General features: G+C 48.1%; 1 protein-coding gene across 1 annotated transcript in view; it reads left to right on the top strand.

Moving 5' to 3' along the window:
* Positions 1 to 16326, top strand: part of SOD3 (superoxide dismutase 3) — a 130701-nt gene that overhangs the window by 50203 nt on the left and 64172 nt on the right. The gene's annotated exons all lie outside the window — the stretch shown is intronic.

The raw sequence follows: 16326 nt of genomic DNA, 5'->3' as shown, positions 1-16326 counted from the left end.
AATTTGAGCCGACCGACAGCAACTTCGCCAAAAATGAGAAATAAATTGACTACCTCGATCCGAAATTAGAACCGAAGGAAAGCCGTGCAGTCGGACGATGTTTTCGAGAAATTCTCGGGCCAGAGTTGCTGCTGTTGGCAAGCCTTTGAGCGGAATGAAATGCGCCATCTTGGAGAATAAGTCCACGATTACTAGAATCGTATTGTATCCGGAGCATGGAGGTAGATCGGTGATGAAGTCCATAGAAAGCGTATGCCAAGGGCGAGGTGGGATGTCAATAGGGTGTAAGAGGCCTGCTGGTCTTTCCTTTTGACTCTTGTTTTGGGCGCATACTCCACAGGACATTATAAAGACTCTGATATCTTTTTTCCAAGACGGCCACCAGAAGTAGCGCTTGATCTTTTCTGAGGTCTTGGCCATACCGGGATGTCCTTCCATTAAAGAATCGTGATAACAAGAGATTACTTTTTTCTGTAAATCTGTGCTGGGCAGGTATAATCGTTCTTGGAAATACAATAAGTTGTCCTTTACTGCAAAGTCCTTTCCCTGCAGATGCCAATTCTGTATGTCTGCTGGAGTTACAAGTTGCCTGGCTTTATCCTTAACTTCCTCTATGGATTGTGTGGTGATTACACCCAGAATTCTTTGTTCGGGAATGATTGGTACAGGTTTAGGGTTGACCAAGTGTTCTTCCACTCCCATCCGAGAAAGGGCATCAGCTTTACCGTTTTTTGTACCAGGTCGATAGGTAATTATGAAGTCAAACTCGGCAAAGAATAATGCCCAACGGAGTTGTCTAGAGGATTGGGCTTTTGCGGTTTTCAAATATTGCAGGTTTCGGTGATCCGTAATCACAGTAACGGTGTGTCGGGCCCCCAGCAGATAATGCCGCCAAGCCTTAAAGGCAGACTTGATAGCCAGAAGTTCCTTGTCAGTAATCGTGTAATTGATTTCAGGAGGCGAGAATTTGCGGGACCAAAATGCCACGGGATGCAACTGATTGGTTACCGGGTCCTTTTGTGATAGAACTGCCCCCATGGCAAGGCTTGAAGCATCAGTTTCCACGATGTAGGGGAGTTCGGGGCGAGGGTGTTTTAAGATTGGTGCAGAGATAAATTTAGTCTTCAAATCCTGCAAAGCTTGTTCCGCCTCGGTAGACCATTCAAAACCTTTGTTTTTCTTTAACAAGGCAGTGATGGGCTGGACTATTCGAGAAAATTCGGGGATAAACCTGCGGTAAAAGTTAGCGAAGCCTAACATGCTTTGCACACCTTTTACGGAGGATGGTGATGGCCATTTGAGAACTGCATCGACCTTCTTTGAATCCATACACACTCCGCTAGGTGATAATATGAATCCCAAGAATTCAACTTCAGTCACGTTGAAAACACATTTTTCCAACTTAGCGAAAAGTTTGTGTTGACGCAATCTTTCGAGGACCATTTTCACGTGTTTCCGATGTTCAGATTCCGATGAAGAATAAACGAGGATGTCGTCAATGTAAACAACAACACACACATCTATGAGCTCTCTGAGGACATCGTTCATAAAATATTGAAAAGCGGCCGGGGCATTGCAAAGTCCGAAGGGCATGACCTGATATTCAAATAGCCCATATTTGGTGCGGAAGGCCGTCTTCCATTCATCGCCCTCTTTTACTTGTACCAAGTGGTAGGCTCCTCTAAGATCCAGCTTTGTATATATGCATGCGTTTCTGACTTGGTCCAGGAGTTCAGGGATCAAAGGTAACGGATATCTATTCTTGACGGTGATCTGGTTCAGGGAGCGATAATCTATACAAGTTCTAAGGTCTCCTTCCTTTTTTGGAACGAAGAACAAAGCTGAAGAAGCAGGGGACTTGGAAGGACGAATAAACCCATTTGCCAGGTATTGATCCAGGTATTGTCGAAGGTGAAGGTTCTCAGGCTCGGTGAGGGCATAAATTCTACTACAAGGAGGAGTAGATCCAGGTATCAGGTCTATCTGGCAGTCATAAGACCTATGAGGAGGTAGAGAGTTAGCCTGATCCTTCCGGAAAACATCTTGGTATTCTAGGTATTCGGGAGGTAACTGGGGAGTCTCTGAAGAAATTGCTGCCAATGCAACACCAGGTGGAGGGTGACAAGTAGAGACACATTCTGGAAACTGGACCGTTCTTGCTCGCCAATCGATCAGAGGATTGTGTTTCTCTAACCAAGGTATTCCTAGAATAATCTGAAACTGAGGAGCCTTGATCACATCGAACACGATCTTCTCATGGTGTCCATCTTGACTTACTAGCGTCACTTCTTGAGTGGTATGCGTTACTGGTCCGGAGGCTATCTCCGTTCCATCCACCGTAGTAATGACGTCCTTTACAGCCTTGGGACAAAGAGTTAGATTCATCCTCAAAACCATTTCATGATCCACATAATTGCCGATGGCACCGCTGTCGACGTAAGCTTCAATTGCATGTAATCGATCCGGATTATCAGGGCTAATGAGGACCATAGGTATCACGAAATGCGAGGTCACGGAACTGGTTTTCATGCTCAGCAAGAGGACCTCTATTCTTGTCGGGCGAGGTCGTTTCCCTGCTCAGAGTTTGTAACTTTGGTAACTGCAGCTCCTACTGCCTTCTTGGCAGGTTTCACCGGACAGTCTCGAAGAAAGTGCCCTGAGTTTCCGCAATAGAGGCATAATTGCAACTGTTTTCTCCTTTCCCGCTCCTTTTGTGTTAGAGGACCTTTCAGGCCCCCTATTTGCATGGGTTCCCCGGAGTCTACTCCTTTGGAAGGAGTTGGCGGTTTGGAAAATACTCGAGCATCAAACTTGGAATGATCGGCCTTCCTGTTCTGCAGTCTGTGATCTATTTGAACGACTAAGTCTATATAGTCCGAACAATCTTGTGGAGGATTCACTACTTGGGCTAACACATCTTTGAGCTCTCCACGTAGACCTCTATAAAACAGCGTAATCCTTTTGTCCTCAGGCCATTGAGTTTCCACTATCAGTCTGTTGAAAGACGCAATATAAGCCAAAAGGTCTTGATTACCTTTTCGCAACGAAAGAAGCTCATTGTCCAAGGCCTGCCCCTGTGAATGTCTTGCGAACAGTTTTTCCATACTGAGCTGAAAAGCTTGAAAATCATGGAGGACCGGATCATCTTGATTTACTAGAGGGATCGACCAGTCTGCCGCATTGCCACTAAGGTACGAAAGCACGAAAGCTACTTTAGCTTGATCAGTTGGAAAGGCTGCTGGCCGGCATAAGAAATGCAACCGGCACCGATTGATAAATACTGCAAACCTCTTTGGGTCACCAGAAAATCGTTCGGGCGGAGCCAGAGGTACATTCCCAGGTAGGTTGATCTGCACTGGATTCATAGAGGATGTAGAAGGAAGATTTCCCCCAGATGCGGGTAACGGGGTCTGTCAGGCTTGTGACTGTAGCAATTGTCTAGCGAGATCATCTGTTCGCTCCTTGGAAATAATCAGTTCCCTTCTTAGAGCGTTCGTTTCCTGACGGGCTGCATGCACTTCTCCCCTTAGTTCCCCAAGTAACTGGGCTAGCTGGTCGGTATTCGAGGTTTCCATAGCGCCTGGACGGGAGTTTTGCGGTAGGCTTTGCGTTCTGTAACGCTCACCTGATTCCCGTAGAGGCGCCGGTCTTGACTGGGCGTATACCGTATCTTCAAAGGTGATGTGTAACACACGGCTGGCTCTTTGGGCTGGACCTCTGTGCACTGTATGTCTGACTCGAAGGGTAAGCTGTCTTAGGTAAGTGAACGCCGTGCTCTCCATCTGCCTCGGGGCAGGGTGCTGTAACCAGTTTCTTCACTGGATAAGGGGAGCAGGCCTCTTGACTTCAGAGGACTGCTGTCCGTCGTTTACTGCACGAACGGTAAGTTTCGAGTAATTCTAATGTCTTTAAAAGTCTTTAGTAATGATGTCTCTTGTTTTGCAGGGTTCCGGCGATGGCCGATGACGGGCTGAAGTGAGTTGAAGATGGAGCCCGTGTGAGGAATAGAAGCGCCTAGAAGCACGTAAGTAAGCGCTTGTTGCCTGCTTCACGATGCGCTCTAACTGTCTTTTTATTTTGCAGGTACAAGTTCGGAGCGTCTGCAGGGTGCCGGAATACCCACTGGGTTAGATGTGGAAAGGAGTAATGGCACGTGAGTATTAAAGTTCCCCAATGTCTTTAAACGCACCTTGTTTTGTCTTTCAGATGCGGGATGCAGCGCCGATGGCCTCCGGAGCGTGCGAAGAGTTGGTAAGCTTTTGTCTTTCAGATGCCGGAATGCAGTGCGAAGACCTCCGGAGCGCACGAAGAGTAGGTAAGCCTTTGTCTTTCAGATGCCGGAATGCAGCGCGAGGCGTTGGTGACAGCCGATGGACCAGGTAAGTGAAGCGCTGTCACTGAAGACCGTAATGCTAACCTGTTCTTTCTTGTCTTTATAGGTGTTGCTGAAGACTGGATTCAGGATGGTGAGCCTTTTTCCTTAGGCCCAGGATCAGATGCAGAAGACACGATGAGCGTTCTGCTGCAGAGGATGCAGAATAACGCAAAGCAAGATTCATCCATCGGGTGTGGTTTAAATAGCCTCCTGTAGTGCTTAGGTGTCTCCTTCCACAGCCACGCCTAGGTAAGAAAAGAGTCCCTGCTTTCCAGAAGAGTTCCAGTGTTCTGAACCTAGGGAGTGGCTCCTGCCCCACCCAACAGGAAAAGTAGTTCCAAACAGAAGAGGATCAGAGGCTCAACTGGCAGGCAAGTAAGCAGCATGGTCTGCTGCAGGTAAGTCCACCCAAGCATTATGAGCCCGGCGCTTCCAGCGCTGGGACTGGGCATATTTATGAGCCTGGTGCCACTGGCGCCAGGACTGGGTCCAAAAGGTCCCAATTGGGACTGGTTGGCACTCGGAACCTGGGTTATGGATCTGCTTCCAAGGGAGTTGGGAAAACCCTGACCTTTTGGAAGCAGAGATCATGACATATAGCCATGAAATGTAACAATCTAGACTATCTGCCAAATTCTTAGTTGATATCTTGCTATGTATGCTAATTAATACAACAGGTCTGTCAGATGTGCATTCATTGGGCTCCTTGTACAGTGTTTATATTCCAAAGATTGTGGCCATAGCCATGAGGGCCGACACATATACCTCAGTGGTCACACAATTAAATAGGGCTATCAATGGTAAAGTTAGAAAGAGAAAAAACCCTCAGACTTTCCTGTTTTTAAGCTTTTGCATTGCTCCATTTTTGACGACTTCAGGGTCTACCGCTGCTGTTTAGCTATGCTAACTAACTGACCTCGAGTAGATATGAATATTGGATTCAGGAATCAGTGGGTCCTGTCATGTAAAAAGATTGTTCAAATATATAACATTTCCCTAAGATTTGCATTCTCATAATAAACAGTGGTGCACAATATGCAGCACTTGGGATGAATGTGGCCCTTCAGGACATTTTCCAACATAAGTATGGACTTTCGCGCCTTGAAACACTTGTGTATAGGCGCGTTATAAATGCCATGCCATATCATATCATTATTTATGGCCCTCCAAGTCACATGAATTTTATGATGAAGTATTGCCTAGCCTTATGTCAATCGACCAGTCAATCTCTTGGTCTGTCATGGCAGGTGGCTGAACTCTCTGTGGTACAGTTTTTGTCTTTACATCATGATACAAGCAGTTTTACTTGTAATAAAAACTTGATTTCAGTCCAATAATAAAAATAAATCAATACCATCAAAATGCTATGTATCATGTGTTACAGTAAAGAAGTAATAAATAAGAAGTACCCCTTAAAACACATGTTTATTTTTTTACTCAAAACCACTCGCTCCTTCCCATGGATAGTTTGGCCCACTGTATGGCACGTGTGTGTTAAATTTGGCCCCCCAGCAAATCTAGTTGTGCACCCCTGATTTAGATATATGATCAATTAAGCCAAGGGACTGCTGCTACCTTGGGCTCTCCAGATGTTTTGGACTGCAATTACTATCAGTTCTATCAAGCGTAGTCAATGGTGAGGGATCTCATGAGATCATGGGAGTCATAGGGCCTCATTACAAATGTACCGGTAAATGTTTTTACCAGTACTTTTAAAGTTCTGGCAAATTACAAGTAGCCGGAAAAACTGGTGCCGGTAATACTGGTGCCGGATACCAGACCTTCCGGAATTGCTATCGCAGAGAATACCAGCAACGGTATACCGGATGCCCAAGACCCCCGGTGCAAGTACTACCGGCACAATGTCAATACCGGCAAATTATTAGTATGGATTTGCAGATAATACCGACAATAATTAGCTGTATTAGCAGCAAATCTCAGGCAGAGCTACCAGTGCCTCAGAGCAGCTGGTAATTGGATACAAGTGATGTCAAACAGCCCCAGGTGCACCCAATCCACCCAGGTACACCCAAAGCACACAGGAAGAGTACTAAAGTGCCATACCTTTCTACAAAACACTTACCAACACAACCATGCTGCCACCCATTGCCACCAACATGGATTGGAGGTGCTCCATGCTGATTTAAAGTTTCTGGCGCTGGAGTACCAGCAGTGGTGACAGGAGGCCAAGGAGAGGAGGAGGAGGCTGCAGATGGGGATGCAGGTGGCAAGGAGGAGGAGGAGGATGCATGCAGTGATGCCTCGCACAAGGGTCACACCATGAACCTTCAGACACACAATTCCTCACCCTGTACCGTCTTGAGAGGGAGACCATCATAGAACTCCTCACCCAAATCCAGGAGAACATAGGAAGCAGGATCGGCATCAGGACAGCCATACTACCGCTGGTAAAACTGGTGTCGGTCCTGCAGTTCCTGGCCTCTGGCGAGCTCCACCACTCTGTGAGTCAGCTGCATGGCATATTACAGCCTGCATACTCCAGACTGCTGGTGCAGGTGGTGGAGTCCCTCCTGAGCCACACGGACCAACACATTGCCCTCCCCACAACCTTGTCACAGCTCAACACCACCAAGGCCTGGTTGTTTTCTATTGTGGACATGCCCAATGTGGTGGCAGCACTGGATTGCACGCATGTGGATCTGCTGCCCCCCACGCCTCAAAGGAGGTACAATCCCTTCTACCTTGCAGCTTGAATAAAAGGCAATGGGGGTGGAAGGGTATAACAATGTAACAAATGCATATCCATAAAGCGACCAGCACATGCAGGACCCAGCAGCGCACCCCTAAATTGACAGGCCACAACACACAGAGCTAACACATGACTTGAGATGTAGCAGTCACTGAGCAGTACATTGCAACCCGAACATGATATCCACACACAATGCACTACAAGTACCAGGATGCAACCCCAGGTTCCAAATGCAATGGCAGTGTATGTCCTGGGTATCCCCAGGAGCACAGGAGCAGGCCTGAAGATGACATGTGGCAACAACAAAGACCAAGGCAGAGCCACACACACAGGAAACAAAACAGTGCAGTGATGCACATGTATCAGTGACTATCCAATGACATGCACATAACTGTACAATGCCACACATGGCGTGGCTGTGAAATGAGGCTCCCAATGACTACCCCATACACGGAATGACACACGGCCAAACAACTACTGAGGGACACCACCCTGCCATCAGACCCGGCATGCACACACACCATCATGACCAACTGACCACATCGCAGCCACCATTAGCCCCACCACCATCGCCATTCCCGTCCCTGACACCTTTTGCCTTCCCTATTTCTCCCCTTCCCCTCTTGTACCCCTGTCTTAATTCTCTGTACCTTCCCCCTTCTCTCCAACTCTTCCCTTCTTCCTACTGACTCACTCTACTCCCTTCACCCTCTTCCTTTCCTTCCTAACCTCCTCCCTTCTTCAGCCTCATATGCAAATTGTTCTACATGCTGTTTTACTGTTTTGATACATATATGTTGCTTCTACTGTTTCATGTTCTATGTAGTCTTGTTGTTAAACTGTAAAGCGCTTTGGATTAAAGCGCTCTATAAAAACAATAAATACAAATACAAATAAGTACAAATATTCCTCAGGGGAGCCAGTCATATAAATGCATCCCCCATCCCCTGCCAAGTCCACCCGAACCTCTGTATAATTCTCTCTATCAGGGGGCTGAGCAATGATAGTGTGGTATAGGTGATCAACTTCATTTACATACGGGATGGGGAGCATTTCACGCTTAAGGCCACACTATGGATATCAGTCTGTATTTCAATATCTTTTGTCTCGCGAGGTGCTTTTGAAACCCCAATTGACACCATAATTCTTGCGCTATTGGGTGAGACATTGGCACAACATCGAAGGCCCATTTGACAGGTGCAGAAAATAAGAAGGATGAAGACAATGATCGGCATCAACATCTTCATGATCGCTCCGAGCCACGATGGGGCACAGTCAAATGTCATGGTGAACCAGCCACTCTCCTGTACTCCTCCCTCCTTCTTCATATGAACACCCAAGCCATGGACGGCTGCAATGAGGTGGGAATCGCAAAATTTTGTGCAAACCCTGCCTTCCATTGCTGTTAACATGTCCACCACATAGCGGCTTTGCATCTTCAGAAGTCGCAGTCCACGCAACTCAACCTTGATCACTTTGAACCCGTTCTCTGTATGTTTGGCGTTGGGTGCGGCCTGCACTCCCGGCAACAGTAGAGATGCGAGAAAGGATTCTGCTGAGCTGAAGAGCCTGTATTCTTCTGGTATTTCAGCAAGCAATGCAGAATAGTCTTTGGATATGTAATTCAATATTCGTCCTCTTTATTTGTTGGAAACTGTCCTTTTCCTGGCAGGATGCAGAGCTCTTGTGTAGACGGTTTTCTCTTCTTCTTTGAATAGAGGAGGACTAGTTGGCTCCTCGGCAGGCAGTGCTCACCCCTTCAGGTGTTCTTCTGGGATTACTAGTAGCGCTGAGTGCAACGTGGCTAGCAAACAACAGTCCCTCCATGATGACGGGAGGTGCAAGTATCTTGTTTGCTAAAGAACCAGTAGTAATCCATTACAGCTGCCGTTCCCTTCTTCATGTCTGCAATCGGGAGAGTCTTATTGCAACGTTCGTTCGAGCCGACAAAAACTGTACCCTTGCTGCGGAATCATAGTCCATATACTTCTTCCCGGTGCACTTGCACCGACTTTTCCATTGTTGCAATCCACGTCAGCTTTGTGATATGACCAGTCCATATTTTTGCACAGAAATTGTCCACTCGTGCTATCATTTGATATGATAGGATATGGCATTTATAACGCGCCTTAAAGTGTTTCAAGGCGCAACGAGGCAAGGGAGGGGGTATAGAGGGAAGAAAGACAAACGATCTTACTAGGCCAGGTGTCATTCAGATCGTGCAAGTGCAACAGAAGGGGGAAAGAAAAGTGCAGGAGGGGGGGAGGAAAAGTGCATTACATGGGATAATAATAATCACATAATATAAATAAGGGACGGCCAGCTGGTGTCAATTGCAGGGTGAGTGCAGACATAAGTGCTGGTTAGGGGACTGTAGGGATACAGAAAACAGTCCCCCGGTGCAGGGTTGCCAGGGGACAGCGCAAGCGGGCAACTGGCAGGGCTGGGGCCAGAGTTCAGATGGGTGGCCAGGAGCCCGTGGGAGAGGGGGGAGAAAGCAGAAGCAAAGAGGAAGGCTTTAAGGTGCTTCCGGAACCGAAGAGGGTTCTCCTCAAGTTTCAGGGATGCGGGGAGGCTGTTCTAGAGGGAGGCACCAGCCGAAGAGAGAGATCTACCCCCAACTCGTTGCTTGAAGAAGCGACTGACCCTGAGGGAGTTGGAGGCGGATGAGCAAAGAGCTCGAGAGGGAAGATATTTAGGAAGAGAGAGTTGAAGGTATTGAGGCCCCAGGCGGCCTTGTGGACAATGCAGAGGGTTTTGAATTTAATCCTCGCAGCCACAGGGAGCCAGTGCAGAGATTTCAGTCCTGGAGAAATATGATCGATGTGCTTGAGGCCAAGGACAAGTCTCGCAGTCCTGTTCTGGATGAGTTGCAGAGGGCGTAGAGTTGAAGCAGGCAGATTTAGAAAAAGGCTGTTGCACTAATCCAGCCTGGAGAGAACCAGAGCTCTGGAGACAGTGAGCTTCTGGGGGAAGAAGAGGAAAGGAAGAATACCTCTGAGGAGGTGCAGCTGGTAGTGTGACTTCTTGGAGATGTCAGAGATGTGAGGGAGAAAGAGAGTTACATATGTACTTGTATATGTTACAAGTCCTTCTGCCAGGCATGGTAGTGTAGTGTCCTGTCATTTGTTATTGACATGTTTACACCCTTTCACCATGAAACAGGGTAACTCCACATACTGGATGTTTGGATTGTCGTTGCACTTCACAAGATCTGGGCCCACCAATTGCAGTTGCACAGTGTGTGCCTGGAACATTCCTTTTATTCTGCATAGCGCAAGATGAACTAGGCATCGTGCCTCTTTAATTGGAACTGCTTGCGGTACTAACATATTGGGAGCCCCTGACATGTGTGGAATGAGTGAACACTCATAACGGCTTCCATTCACAACGTTTCTTCCCACGCCACTCATGTCAATATACCACAAGTTGGTAAATTCAGGATGGCATATATCGTCAATCGCATCCAAGCCCAATACTTGATACCTATCATACCTTTTGCATACTTCCCTTTTCATTATTCTATACACGCTCTCAGGGGTGCCATCTTTAACAATGCTATCGAAAATAGCATCTTATTGTTTTGAATTATTAAACAATCTTCGACTTGCTGAAAACAACCTTTTCCCTGTTACCCCCATTGCCAACTGTGCACACTCTTGCTGTCGTATTGTACCTCTTATAATCATCACTAACATTTATATCAACACTATTATTACTCCTATATTCATTTCCATTGTTACTGTTAGTATTCATTTTGCTACTAATATATGTAAATCCACTAATATTGTTAAAATGTATATGTACTGTTCCATTTAAATATACAGTCCCCTTGCCCCCTTTATAGGACCTCCCCCTATAACATACTCTTCCCAATAAAGCCCCAATAGTGCCATCAATATCATACATAGACTTGCAATAATGGTCATCCCGCAATAATAAGCATAGGCCCATACATTGTCCTTTGTGCACCTACACTTCGCATCCCTACTTGACAAACAATTATTTACATTCGTGAGATTCATCTTCTCTCCTGAAATGGAAGCAAAAAGGCACACTACAAAGAAAAGGAGAGACCTACAAGGAGACAAAGAGAGAGAAAAAAAGAGAGGGAGAGAGAGCTCCCGAAAAAATAAGATTCTGATGCTTGTGAATCTGCTTAGAATCACATGCTGTGCATATAGTCCGAAATCTAGTGATAACCGCAGAGTATTGCAACTTGTCTTTCGAGGATCAAAAGAGGACGTCGACAGGGGTGTGCCTGTAACACTATCCCTAATGTGACATGTAGTGTACCAAAAATCCCTCACGCGTCATGGTCCCTCAAGATTGTTTTTTCCGCCCAGCTAGCTTGTCGCCTTATCCGGTGCTTTTACAAATTGCAAAATTATGTTCTTTCCACGACCTCCGGTCGTTTATATATATTCATCCCCTTCTTCGACGATTACTTCTCTGCCACCGCCGAAGACAGCGGAAGACAACCACATACTTCGACAGCTGGTGCTCCGGTCGACCGCGTGGCAGGGCCTTCTGGCTGGCCTAAACAGGAGGGAGAGTGGGATCCAGGGGGTTTTCCATTTCTTTCAAGAATGTATTTCCTTCTCCCCTCTCTCTGCCCCTCTGGTTTTGCACTCGCTATAAACCTGAGCTATGGACAGGACACCCTTTAAATGTTGCCCTTCTTGTAAAGGCAAGTACCCATGGAAAGACACGCACCGGAGGTGCAATAAGTGTCTCCCTCGATATCACCACGAGGCGTCCTGTCGGTCTTGTCAGCTCTTGCGTCCTAAGGTGCTGAGAGTGACGAGGAGTTAAGCAACAGCCGTGGCTCTGATACGGATGCCATGGATGTTTTAGCGGAGTGATTGCGGTCCGAATCGTCCGGCCCCGGCAGACAGGAGAATAGTTCTGCTATGGGGAATGTACACCCCGGTGACAGGGATTCACCCGCTACTCATAGAGGCAAGCACACAACCCCCAATACCACCTTGACGGTTTCGTCGGGATGGTCCAAGGCGCCAACGGTACACCAAGCTCCTCGACAGCACCCGCTGAACAGTGTGGCCGGCAGCCCACACCGGAACCGTGTAAGCGGCGTGCGTCTGGGCACTCCACAGACAAGGGCACCAGCACCAAAAGTCACAAGGCCGTTGAGATGCCTCTTAAGAGCGCACTGACGCATAAGGTTCCGGCAACGTCAAAATCTACTGCAAAGCCACTTGAACATCCGAAACCCCTCCCAAAGACACCGAACATCCCCGAGAGTCCCGCAAAGATTGTTTCATTGGCCAATAAGCCCAAAGACATGTCCACATGCCAGGGAAAGCAGAAAGACAATTCTGAGAGCCCCCAGCTTTTATCTACAATTCATTTAGATAAATCCAGCTGTTCTAAGTAGGTAGATCCCCAGGAGGAGCCCTTTCCCCCTCTGGACCCATCTGGTTCCTCTTTATGGACCAGGAAAAAATTTGAAGGGTGTATGAATAGGCTTGCAAAGTTTGTGGACTTTTCAGAAAAGTTTACCACACCAAAGAGGCCTAGTGAGGAAGACCTTTACCTCACTGTGTCTAAATTCCAGAGAACCTTGTGTCCACTTGTCATGCCTGTGCCACTGGCGCACACCCTGGCAACCATCATGGACGATTTGGTACACATTTATCTTCATAATACTCTTTAAACAACCCCTATTCACACTTTGGTCCTTAATTACCATTTGTACGACTTTGGTACTTTCTTATTTAATTCAACTAACTACATGTACCATAATGCACCTTACTACAGCTATCAATTCCTGGCTATTCCCATTCATCAGTATTGGAACCACAATCCCCAGAAGCCCTAGCGATCAGTGCTGCTTCCACCTTCTCAGGACCACAGAGGGAGGAGGCAGATTACCTTCAGGTGTGCTGCTCCAGGTGCTGCCAATTAGCCTGCCTCAGTACAGGGCAGGGCTGTATTTAAGCAGCTGTCTGCAGGAGTTCAGTCTCTTGCATCAAGAGTTCTCCCAGCCCCTTTTTGCCTTGAGTTGTATGCTGTTCCTGTAAATGCATTATCCTTCTTCTGATCCAGCGCCCTTTGCCGGCTCCTCTGGGCTCACTGCCTTCCAGCCTGTTACACTCCGCTGCCTTCAGCCCTGGTCCCCTGGGCTCCCTGCCTTGCAGCCTGCTACACTCCGCTGCCTTCAGCCCTGGTCCCCTGGGCTCCCTGCCTTGCAGCCTGCTACACTCTGCTGCCTTCAGCCCTGGTCCCCTGGGCTCCCTGCCTTGCAGCCTGCTACACTTCGCTGCCTTCAGCCCTGGTTCTCTGGGCTCCCTGCCTCGCTGCCCTGATCCTCTGGGCTTACTCCTTGTTTCCCTGCTCCTCTGGGCTTACTCCTTGCTGCCCTGTTCCTCTGGGCTTACTCCTTGCTGCCCTGCTCCTCGGGGATCACTCCTTGCTGCCCTGCTCCTCGGGGCTCACTCCTTGGTGCCCTGCTCCTCGGGGCTCACTCCTTGGTGCCCTGCTCCTCTGGGCTCACTCCTGGTTGCCCTGCTCCTCTGGGCTCACTCCTTGCTGCCCTGCTCCTCTGGGCTCCCTGCCTCGCTGCCCTGTTCCTCGGGGCTCACTCCTTGTTGCCCTGCTCCTCTGGACTCCCTGCCTTGCGGCCTACTACGGTCCTCTGCAGTCCACTACCGTTTGCCTTAACTTACTACAGCTCTCTGTCCTGCTCCTCTGAACTCCCTGACTTGCAGCCTACTACAGTCCCCTGCAGTCCACTACAGTTGTCCTGCACCTTGTGCCATCCATTTCTGCAGCCCTGCTTCCTTGTCTGCAGCCCCCCTGTGTCCTGGCTACTCCCCCCCCCCTGATTGCTCTCTTCCGTTTCCCAGGATATTTCTGTTCTTGTCTTCTCTTGCGTCTTATGTAAATCCTTTGTACAGAGCTTGATTGTTGGTTTCCAGCAAGCAACCTCTGCCCCTTCCCTTGTCGCGTTTTCAGTGTTACAGACACCCACAGCTGTTGTTCCCAGCCATGAGCATACAGAGTGGGCCCCTGTCATAGCAATCGGTGCAGAAGGCTGGAGTTTCCAAAGGTCCGTGGAACACTCTTTCCCATTTCTGTATACACCCCAAGAAGGAATCCAGTTTGTTTGAACCTTTGTATTTCTGCTACAGTTGCCTACTCTTCTTTCTTGTTGAACTTCCCGCTGTGTGTGTACTTATCTGTCACCTTACATCAACACAACCACCCAAAACCTACCTGGGTGCCCTATGCCACTCTTGACAGAGTGCCATCCTTGACACATCTTCATGAGGAGGTCTTTGACCTGACGGATCAGGAAGATGTTCCTCATGACCCCTATTTACAAGAGAATGATCCCTTTGAGGTTCCCACTGACCAGGCCCCAGTTTGGGGGGATGAGCCACTGGTGGACAACCCAAAATGGTTGTCACCTACCCATACTCCGGATCCTGACACAAAATGCATGGATCCTCCCGCCTCCCCACCACTGCGTCAGGCATCTCCCATAGATGACCAGATGGCATTTAATGCCATTCTGAAAAAAACAGCCAAACATTTACAAATAGCCAGGCAGGAAGCGGTGCAAGATTCTTATTTCGTGAAGCATAATCTAAAGGAGCAGTCACCTGCCAGCCAGGCTATCCCTTTGCTTAACTCCATTAAGAGGTGCATCGCACCTTCTTTACTGACACCTTCACAGACCAGGGCTGTGAACACACGGGTGGAGAAATGTTTCCGCCCCCCCCCATACAGACCCTCTTTATATTCGGGGACATGCCACCCCAGATTCTCTCGTGGTCACTACAACAAGAAAGAGATCAGGGGTAACCTTGTCCATGGGTGAGGCACCGCCGGACAAGGAGTGCAAAAAACCATTTGCCATAGGAAAGCATGTCATTACTGCGGTGGCGTATTCCACCAGGATTGCCAATAATACCATGCTGTTGGCCAGCTATTGCGATGTTCAGTGGAACCTGCTACAGGAGGGCCTGCAGGAGGTCCCCGAACCAGTATGTTCACGTCTGCTCACGATTGTGTCAGAGGGTAGACAAGTAAATCATAACATCCTCAAGAACACCCTAGATGCTGCAGAGACTGTAGGGAGGACTCTGGCCCAGGGAACCCTTCTGAAACGACACGCCTGGTTAAAGAACTCAGGGTTCAAACCGGAGACACAAGCGTGTCTCACCAACAAACTGGTTGAGGAGTCTAACCTGTTTGGCAAAGCTGTAGATGAGGTGCTGGAAACTGACAAGAAAGAACATGAGACTTTGAAATCTTTAAACCAGATCACTCAAAGACCCTTTCAGCAGAGAGGTGGAAGTTCTCGCCGCTCCTTTCGTGAGTAGTCTTATTCACGTTCCCCACATAACCAATATGGAATGGTTAACACATGGTCCTCAGAACAAGGGCCTGCTGCCTCAAATCAATATCCAGCTAGAGGATAGCACTGAAGGAAAGGAAGGGGTTGCAATGCCACCCCTAGAGGCTCCCTGGCCTCCAGTCAGAAATGACTCTCAGATCTGGGTCCTCTTCCCATGCCTGCCCAGTCGGGGGACATATAACATAATTCTTCCAAGCATGGCAGGGGATTACCACAGACCAGTCGGTGCTCAAGACCGTCACCCATGGTTATTGCATAGAGTTCAGCCGGCAACCTCGATTCAGACCACCAAAGTCCAGATGTCTAACATCGGAACACCAAGATCCTGCTGAAATATGTCAAGTCATCCCCGTTCTACAGGTAAACAAGGGTATTTATTCAGTGTACTTCCTTGTATACAAAAAGGATCTGGCCATATTTCAATGTGACTGGCACAAAGGAAATACCTAAGGTTCATGATAGAAGACAAACACTATCAGTTAAAGGTGCTCCCCTTTCGGCATTGCCTCAGCCCCAAGGGTATTTACAAAGGTGCTGGCAGTTGCAGAAGCTCACCTGCACAGGCAATCCATCCCAGTATATCCTTACCTCAACGACTGGCACATAACCGAGGATTCCTACGAAACATGCCTGTCAAACACCCAAAAGACTATAGACCTACTCTTCAGTCTGGGATTCTCTATAAACGAGAAGAAGTCCAGCCTAGACCCCAGCCAAGTTAAGCAGTTTATGGGGGTCCTAATTCGGACAGAAGACTGCCTTGTCTTCCCCTCCAATTAGGGGGTTCAAAACATGCTGTTTTAGATCCCTCAGTACGTAGCCAGTCGAGAGGTGACGTATGCAAGCCTATGTGAC

The sequence above is a fragment of the Ambystoma mexicanum genome, chromosome 6q, assembly GCF_040938575.1.
Source record: "Ambystoma mexicanum isolate Mex_15411 chromosome 6q, UKY_AmexF1_1, whole genome shotgun sequence".
Taxonomy (NCBI): Eukaryota; Metazoa; Chordata; class Amphibia; order Caudata; family Ambystomatidae; genus Ambystoma; species Ambystoma mexicanum.
This window is presented reverse-complemented; position numbering and strand designations above follow the sequence as displayed.